The following is a 7,042-nucleotide window of genomic DNA, read 5'->3' as shown; positions in this document are numbered from 1 at the left end:
CACACACACACACACACACACACACACACACACACAATTCAGTGAGGGAGGCTCAAAGGTAGAATGGCTCAAAGGTAGCATGGCTCAGGGCAGTTTAGAACAGTCAGGACTGGTGAGAGGCCATCAGATAAGTTTCTACACATGTGAGTTATACATGGGAGGTTAGGGGGCAGAATCAAAAGGAAGTTCCTTTGCTCCCTACTTGAAGTGTGTTGTTTATAAAAGAAAGAGAGTAAGAGAGAAGCATACTTTAAATATTATTTAAAGATATGATACTACTTTTAGAAAAGTGCTAAATTTTTGTTCTCATTAAATATAAGAAATAATAGAAAAGTGTGAAAAGGTCGTTTTAGTGCTCATAACTGATTCAGGATGGACATAAAAGAAAGCTTAAAGAGTTTATGAATACTTTACCCCCTAATTATTTTGGTTCTATTATGAATAAGATCAGAATTGCTTCTGAGAATTTATTCTGGCTGCCTTCAAACAGAAATGCAGAGTTAATAGTCTGGGGAAAATAATCCAGTTCTCTGTATTAATAACACCCATTCATTGGGGTTTTAGTGTGTGCAGTTATTGACCAAATAATTTTATATACTTAGTTCTTCTACTCTTCACAATATATCCATAAGGTTGTCACTAACAAAGCTTTCCATTTTCAAATAAAAACATAAAACTTAGAAAGTCAAATTTCTTATTTGAAAGCACATAGTCAGTAAGAGAAAGAATCTGGAATCAGGGCCAAGAGTGCCTATCTCAGGGCTCACACTGCCAGATGAAAATGCTGAGGCAGGAGTGAGGGATGGCAAGTCTGGGAAAAGCAGAGGGAAGTGATTACAAGATGGACCTACTGGTGTCCACAGTACTTGTTAGGATGCTGGACGTATGGTTCTTAGAATGGGTAGATCCCAGACCCATAAGAGATCTATTTAGTTTAATTAACGCCCCCCCCCACACACCCGTAAAGAGAATATGAGTCCTTTCCACCCACAAATTAGGCCATGAGAGGATTATCTACGTGGCTCATCAAGGTACTGCTCCGCCCCCACTCTCTCATGCTCTGTCTGCAAGAAGAGACTTTCAAAGCTACAGTGTGGGCATGCATTTCCCCATGACTCACAGAAAGGTAAAATAATGGACTCCTAGTCACCAGGAAACAGGAAGTCTCCTCCTTGGTCTTTTGATTTTTTTGTTGCTCTGAGGAGGCCCACATATCATTGGCTTTGCCATTTCAGGCCATTAAACCCATTTGCTCCTTTATATATCTGCTAAACATAGACACTGAAATGAAGAAATACAGCCTAAATAAAGACACCAATAACAGCTTGCAGGAAGCATTAAAAACAATTCTGCATGAGGTTAGGAGCCATGCCTTTTCCACTGTGAGTTTTAAAGGTGCTCTCTGTGATCAGCCGCAAGGTTAGGTCACAACAGGTATAAAATCAGAAATGCTGAGGATTATTGAGCACTAAATTTTAACAATGGATCAACAAGAGGTTATCAAGCACAGAGAATGCCAAAGCCACAGTACACTGAGAAGGCAGAGGAAACTCATGAGTGTTCCTGCCTCCATGACCTGGCAGGCCACGTACAACTTCTTTTTGTGTCTTCTCTGCCATCTTCAAGGGTGTGGCATCAATTAGCATATTCCCTCCTTATTAGCTGTGGCACTGCCATCTTTGTGATGATGTGAGGGTCAATTACCATATTCCCTCTTTATTAGATAGGATAATATTGTACTGTATGTTTGAAAGTTCTTAGGAGAGCAGATCTTAAAAGTTCTCATCATGAGAAAGAAAACATTTTCAACTATATGTGGTGATGGATGTTAACTAGACTTATTGTGGTGACAATTTCACAATATATACTATATATTGAATCATTATGTTGTATACCTGAAACTAATATAATGTTATATGTCAGTTATATTTCAATAAAACATTTGTTTTGAACGCAGGCCTATGTGACCCCAAAGTTCATGATCTTATAGAGCTATTGTTAAAAGCATGGAGTCTAGAGCTAGAGAGACTGAGTTCAAATCTGAACTCTGCTACTCATGAGTATTGTGACATTGGGCAAGTCACTTCTATGGACCAGAGTTTCCACATCTGTAAAGAGAAGATAAAATGTTAGTATCTACTTCATGTGGTTTTATGAAAATTAAATGAGTTAAGACATTTAAAAAATTATCTCAGGGCCTTGCACACTATAAACTATGCATGTATGCTCTATTATTTTTTAAATTGTGAACACTATAATCATGATCATAACTGAGTTATGGCATGTACATAGGTCATTTCTTGGTAAATAGTAAGATAATAATAGCCACTAGCTATTATTATTATTATTATTTGATAAGTTATATTATATTTGAATAGTGTACCTGTCTTCAATAAAGATTGTCATTCCCTTCCCCTAATCCTCCATACTACCTTAGCCTGTTAATGGTATCACAATACTCCATTACATTATTTTAAAAATTGATGTCTTTGTTGCCTTCAATAGATAATCACAGACATTCTGGGATCAAAATAGGCCTAGCTTTAATTATAAATCATAGTTTTTTATGAAAATTAATGCATGGTTATATATAAACTACAATAACATATAGTACATACTTGTTGATTATTGTTAGTATGAGTTAATCTACTTTCATTTAACATATCGTAGTCAATGAATCTTACAAATCTTTTGACCCTAGACTTTCCACTAGATGTAACCCATTCTGCATATTGTTGTTGCCTTCAACACTTTTGCCAGATTCAAAACACCATCAGAGTTTACTACTTTTTACTATGTCAGACAATTCTACCTGGTGGCCAAGGTCTTCCTTAATTCAGATCTATTTTGTCTGACTCATTCTAGTCAAAATAGACTGCCCATTATCTTATTATAATTCCTATCTTATGTGGACTTTGCACTGAATTCATGTGATTTTCTGTTCCTCATCTGGGAGCCCTCCATCTCACTCTCTGCTGACTCAATTCTGCCTACCCTTCAAGGCTCAGGTCATATGCCACCTCTCACTTGAAGCCTGCCTTGATTGCACCTATCCTTATCACCCATTTCCTTCTCTGAAATCCTATAGCCTTGAATCCTCTTGCCTAATATAGTACATTATGCAGAGTGACATTACAAAGAGGTTAATTACATGACCTCTTAACTCGTTATTTGAATTACAAACTTGATTCTACTTCATCCTATCTAGGGATCCTAGGTCTCAGATTATTCACCTGTCAAGTGAACACCACAGCAATATCTATCTCAAAGTATAATTTTTGAGGCTTAAATGACATAGGCTATACAAGGCGCTTAGCATATATGTGTGATAATTGTTTATGTTATGATGTAGTTGTAATGGTAAAAAACACACCACATGCTTGTTAAATTAAAAAAACACACACACACAAACACTATTATTTTTATTTCTACCTAGCTTTAAAATGTCTGTGTTTAGACCAGATATTCAGATAATAGACAACATTCGATAATCCGATGAGGATGTATATTTATGTTTATTGCTAGAATGTTGTCAGAGTCCTCAATGTCATCATATGTGCATTTGGGTGGTCGAAAGGCTTTCTTCATCTTATTCTGGGTTTTCACTCTCCCACTGGTCTTTGTTGCTGACCACCCCATACTCGATCAGTAGGGAATGAAAGAGGGGGATGGAAAGCTTTAGGTCACTGCAGATAAAATACACGCAGACCCAGGTTTCCCCATATTGAGTACAGAGAATGCTTTGGGGGAAACTTTTAAAGAAGGTTGAAGGTATTTTCCCTTTAAAAATCACAAAGCAGCCAGTGGGTTATAATCCAGAGGAATAATAGACAGAAAAGTTTCTCTACCTGCCCATGAGAGCAATGGCTATCTCATAAGGTTTTCTAATGTAGTCAGAGGTTAACAGCCCTTTCTCCTTAATGACCTGCTATGCTTTCTTCTAGAAGCACTTCTGCTCTTCTCTGATTCTTTTTTGGCTTAAACAATTATTTTCCAACATTCTTATTTCTCCTCTCTAATACTCTCTTTCTCTCTAGTGGCCTGGCTTTGTTGCTGACCCCGATGGACCCTCTCAAGGGCACTTAGCAGAGCTGTTGTCTCAGGCTCGGGTTTTCTCCCTGTCCTCTGACCAGTAATAGAACAAAGGACAAAAGGCCATCTCTCCAAGTAACAGTATCTCTTTATTGAAGCGTTGTTCTGCTGCTTTGGGTCTTTTACTCTTTGATTCACTGGCCTCATATTTGAGCAACTTTCCTGTTTCTCTTCTTTTTCTTACCCCAAAGTTCTGGAATGAGTAGGTTAGATGTATTGTTTCCTGTTTCTCACTTTCAATAAATCCTTCAACATAATTTACTAAAAATTTGGGGGATATGGAAAGATGGAAAAATCAAACCAACATCAATCTTTTTATCTAGGTCCCCTGCTTGGTGACCAGAACTTAGGGTCCTGCACTTTCCCTCTTAAACCCCAAGATTGGCCAGACCTCTGAGCTTTTAGTGCTGAACTAGCTGGTGGGGAAACTGGGACTCCCAAAAGGTCCTTTCTTCCTAAGAGTCCATTCCTAATGAGACATAGCCACAGTTTGGGCGGGCTACACAAATTCAAAGGCACATGGAATAGCATTTATGGGTTTCTTTGTGGCTCCACCATTTTGTCTCTACTTCTTACCGCTTTGTTAGTCCTACAGCAAGCCTAACCCCGTTGGAATATTCAAGCCCTTGTATATGTTCTTACTTTTGCTCATCCAAGCTCCATTTCCCCCTAAAAATGAATTAATCCATCCAATTTTTTTCAGAACCTTTTGTTTGTGCTGCTAGTATAGAAGTTGTCACATTGTGCCATTATCTTATTCAGTCTAAAATTCCTAGTACCTCGTACATATTACTTGTAAATAAGTATTGATGAAACATTATTACAGAGAAGAATAAACTATTTGGTAATTTATTTTGCATATCTTTTTTCTTTCTCGTGCTCCCTATGAGTTGTGGAAACTTGGTAGAAATTAGTTAATATAACTATTCCATCCAGATATTTTTACCACGGTTGTTAAGAAGGCAGGTTTTGGAACCAACCTGCTTCAAATAGAAGTTATATGATGTTGATTCCTTTATTTAACTTCACTGTGTTTCAACGTCTTTATCTATGAAGAATATGATTTTCTAATTTATAGAATTATTGTGAAAATAATTTTTTAACAAAAATCCTTAGAGCCATGTCTGATACAAATTATATGGTTAATATTTATTAGCTCTTACCTTTTTAACTATTCTATATTCTTATTAGTCACATGTTTAACTAGAATTATATAATGTGTGTTTCTGAGGTTTAGTAAGTAACCTTCATTTTTGTTCTCACCGGAGAGTAAAACCAAAGACCAATATAATGATATGAGAGACAAAATTAAACTTTTATTTCTGTTAAATTGTCAGAGAACATGGCTTAGGTGTTTGGCAAAAAGGGCTTCCCAATGTTTCAGTCCAAAACCAAACTTTTCTACCCAGTCCCTGACACAGCTGAGAACATGGCTTTTCTGCAGACATCCAGTTCCAAAGAAGAAAGCCACGAATGCCGACGTCCTTCCCAGCCCTTCAGTCAGCTATGTCACTTCTCCCTTCTGCTCTGAGCTCCCCTCTCTCCGCTGCCTCAAAGTATGAATGAGGGTGAAGAGCAAGGCCCAGGGAGCTAATCTACGTGGGAGTAATAGGAAAGTATCCCCCAATGTGTAACTGACCTCCTCATTCCATATGTTTTACATATATTATCTTTAATCTTCAAAACAAATCTGTGAGATAGGTCTAATTATCATCCTCATATTTAAGATGAAGAAGCCATGGCCCTAAAAAGTTAATTAGTACCTAAAATAACCTCACAGTGAGTAGAAGAGGCATGAATAGAATCCAAAGTCCTCTATAATGGTATGTTACCTCTTCTCCCTCCAAAAACTAGCAATATTAACTTATCTCTTTATATCTACACTAGTATGCCTGCACATGAAATCGTGCTCCAGTAGCTCACCACTACCTCACTGCTGCCCTCTTGTAGATCCCCCACCTCCCCCTCATAGTTTATTGCACTGCCTCCTCCTATAGCTCTCTGCCGCCTGATTGTAGCTTGCTGCCCTACCCTCCTGCTGATCCGTGATCTTGTCATTACGCCGTCATAACAACCATTTGCATATTACATCTTTACTATATAGGATGTGAAAGGATTTTATTTCTTTTACCTTTAAACTTTGGTTCTTTATAATGGCAACAAAAAGTATCACTTAAAAATGATTGCTCCTCACACCCTACACAGTATATTAGTAGGTACATGCAAATGCATACAAAGATACACAATGGGCCACAGGTAATATCCAATGTAATTTTAAAAAAATACAATTGATTTTTAGAGAGAGAGGAAGGGAAAGGGAGAGAGAGAAACATCAATGTGAGAGTGAGCCCACAACTTGGGCAGGTGCCCTGACCAAGAATGGAACCAGCAGCCTTTTGGTGCATGGGATGACGTCCAATCAACTGAGCCACACCGGCCAGGCCCACTGTGAATTTTTTAGCTTGTATGTCATCATAGCAAGTTGGGAAAACTGCATGTCTTTGTGGCTAAGGAAAATTTTCTCCTGAATCCTCTTTTATTATTCAGCTTGGTATTATAGATTGATCCTCAGGTGAATTTCAAAATATTCTCTATGCCATGGCAGTTCCTATTGGATCATTTCCTTACAGAACATTTTCTTTTCAGTTTTCATTTAAGAAGAAAATAACCATTTCTGTTTCTAGGCTTAGTTTTTCCTTTTTCAGATTCTAGTTGTTCTTGACTTGATTAGCAATTGCTGCCTCATGGATAACTTTGGACGCCCTACCCTATGCTTTTGCACCCTAGTCCCCCAGTGTTTATTTTTGTTTTATTTTTTAAATTTTCTTTCTTGGATCAACTGTAAGTGAAATAGACATTAGACTTTTATCTGCCTTGTTTACTTCTATAACCCTTGTGCCCAAGTCAAGTGCATCACCTAAATTATTTATCAATAAGGATATGCTGAATG

The sequence above is a fragment of the Myotis davidii genome, unplaced genomic scaffold, assembly GCF_000327345.1.
Source record: "Myotis davidii unplaced genomic scaffold, ASM32734v1 scaffold162, whole genome shotgun sequence".
Classification (NCBI taxonomy): domain Eukaryota; kingdom Metazoa; phylum Chordata; class Mammalia; order Chiroptera; family Vespertilionidae; genus Myotis; species Myotis davidii.
This window is presented reverse-complemented; position numbering follows the sequence as displayed.